This window comes from Lactuca serriola, chromosome 5 (assembly GCF_051521515.1).
Source record: "Lactuca serriola cultivar US96UC23 chromosome 5, Lser_US96UC23_V15, whole genome shotgun sequence".
Lineage (NCBI taxonomy): Eukaryota > Viridiplantae > Streptophyta > Magnoliopsida > Asterales > Asteraceae > Lactuca > Lactuca serriola.
The window spans coordinates 267,980,195-267,983,532 of NC_136412.1; positions in this window are offsets into that span (position 1 = coordinate 267,980,195).

Consider the following 3,338-nt stretch of genomic DNA (forward strand, 5'->3'; position numbering starts at 1 on the left):
CCCTTGTAGCCGCAACAGCTGCAGTGGCTGCAGCAGCAACAATCTCAAACAAAGAAATATAGTGCTTATCAAAATACTGAACCATGGCAGTCTTAATAGACCCAAACATCTCTATAAACTAAGCTTAGAAACGAGCAACAACGTCCTCCTGCAGGATCTCCTTGATCCTATCATCCAACGAAGCTGACCCACCCTGACCGCCAGCTCCTCATCCTGAATCAGACCCAGCCTAAAATCGGCATGTAGTCACTATACTGAAAATAAATCAGGAGGATATCAGATAACACACATATAATATCAGGGGAACCAACTCCCAACAAAGCCCTAGGGGTTGCGAGTTCCTTGCTACGAACACGGGTCCTGTGCTTTCGACAGTACGGGCCCATACTACCTTCCACACCTACTTGTATTTGTCTCAAGGGATCATCAAAACATGCTAACAATACTCACTAGCATACTCATACACTCATTCCTTAATCCCTAGAGGAAAGGCTAAACATCGCGAAACTGGTCGGCTGACCCCACACAACTCATTCATAAGACTTCCACCAACCCTACAACACTAGACCGTGTAGACAATTGAATATTTGATCCTACCTTAAGCCCTTCATTAAACAAGAACATGAAATAAGGCCATACCAAACATTCTCAGGCTATAGAATCTTAGTTATGCATGACCATGAAGCATACACTAAGCAGCTACAGTAATGATGTCAATCACATTAGAGAAGAACCCTAGGCTATCAGGCATCATATAATCAAGCAATTCTATCATGCAAAATCCTAAAGATCCATACCCTATTCCTAGCATGATATTCTATCATATCACAATATCAAATAACGATATGGTATTTTGGGGTCTAAATATTGGCTCCAGCTGATCGTACACATCGCATCCTCCTTGATTATTTTGAAAACCATTTTTTTAAAAATTATTTTAAAAATCCTTTTCCTTAGTTTGGGACTGGATTCATACGAGTGTTCCTCCAATTCACTCAAACTAAGTATCTGATACCAACTTGTAACATCCATAAATTTCATGAAAATTTTAAACTTATTAAAAAACCCATAAATCATCATCATTACAAATAGTTTTCAAAACAGGTTTAATATTAGAGTTTTCCCAAAATCATAAAAACAAAACTTGAGGAGGTGCAGGATCACGCCTTCTCCTTCCTGCGATCCTCTGAGGTACCTAAAACATAATCCAAAACTGTAAGCCCAAAACATAGTGAGTTTCCCCCAAAATACTAACACACAAACAAATAGCACATATATAATAACATCATGCGATAGGTCCACAACTAACAGACTGGATTACCCCTGAGCCTACAACATAAGTCTAGCTTCCCCCCCCCTTATTGGGCCCACAACTTCTGTCTGGCTTACTCCCTAGTCTGTTCAGTCGTCGGACTAAATACCACTAAGTCCTCAGTATGGGTCTGGCATGCCCTTCCTGGCCCTTAGCTTTTATCTGGAATGCTCATGAGCTCTCAATATGAATCTGGCATGCCCTCCTGACCCTTAGCTCATATCTGGTTTTCTCCAGGGTTTGTTGGCTATAGCACGGAGCGATACAACCTGGACCCAACCCACATAATATGTCGACATATAACACATAATATCATATACTGATAAACAGACAATATCATAGGTAGTCCTACAGTTCTACCAGACTAGCACATCAAAACTAGCATGCATATCTATTCCATACTTAACATATCAACAATAGCAGGTTATTAAACCAATCGAACGACCTTGGTGCCTTCGACCTAAAAGTATAGTGAGGAAAACTCACCTCACAAGCTGAACATAACTGATAAGGTCCGACTCCGAATCTCAGCTCTCTACTCAATGCCTACATCCACCAAGTGACCAATTACATCAAAATCCCAAAATACCAAAATACCCTCCAAAGTCAAACTTGGTCAAACATGGTCAAAGTCCATAAACACACTGAGTCAACCCAACCGAGTTAACTCAACATGGGCTAATCCATGCGAGTACGCGGGGCGTACTCCAGAGGTACGCTCAGTGATATGTGCATATTTGACTATGTATATAGTATAGATTTTCATTGATTGTTAGCTAATTATCTACATATTATGAACAAAAGGTACTTAATAGTGTTCAAATTGAATTTTCAGTCCAAAAGAGAAGCTCGGAAGCAAAAGAAAGCAGGAGAAGCAGTTAGATGCTCGGGAGTAGAAACAAAGAAGAAAAATGCCAAAAACAAGAAGGACTTGGCGAGTCAAAGCCTGACTCGACGAGTTGGATCGAAGATTCGCGAAGCTCTAGAAGTCCTTGCCGTACATAGAGTTTTAATGAGGGACTCGACGAGTTGGTACCTTGACTCGATGAGTCATCTCTGTTTCCAGAAAAATATAAATAGGGACTTTGAGATCGAGGTGGGGACTTCTCTGGAACCCTAGGAGGCTTAGATTGTGATTGAAGGCACTACTAGACTGAGAGAAGCTGAGGAATCAACCCTGAATTCGATTGTGAAGAGGATTAAGGCAAATTCTATTCATTCTTAGTTAAGCTTTTGATTAAATCATGTTTGAACTAGTTAAATTCGTTTTTGAGTTTGTTTTTACTGCAATTAGGAACTAAAACCTTTATCTTCTGTTTAGGGTAGATGATTTTGTGAATATGGATTGATTTTATGGCTAGGATTAATTTTAATTGGTGATATTGTTTTGTTAAGCTTGTTAAAGAGACTCATATATTAATAACAACTATTTTCAGTTAATAAATTAGTAATTAAGTTGTATGATCATCTCTTAGTTATTAATTTCATATGATTTATGTGACCACATAGTTATATGTCTAGGACTAACGAATGTGAAACCAGAATTAACTAGAAGATATGTAAGTTAATACGTGAGCTTGTGTGATACACCATCAACAAGTGGTTAATTGAATCACCAATTCAATTAATCATTACAAGTCTTACTTAACCCGAATTAATTAACTTGGGAACTTATTTATTTAGACAACTGATCACTGCTTGAATTAATTTGTTTTCTAATGATTAGCAATAACGAACGTGAACCTAATCATCTCAATCGGTAGCCAATGAAAAGTTAATCCGGTATATTTACCATAAAATCAACCATAGGATCAATTGATTCGAACCTAATTTATCATTGAATTTAGTTGCAATTTAATTGTTTAGTTGTTAGTTGCTTAATTAAGTGTTAGTTAAGTTTTAGTTAAGTTTCTAGTCTTGTAAAACTAGAGAAACCCCTTCCATTTAGTATTTGTTTAAGATAATATTAGTAATTAGTTTAATTTTCGTTCCCTGAGTTCGATACCCTACTTATTTAACTATACCA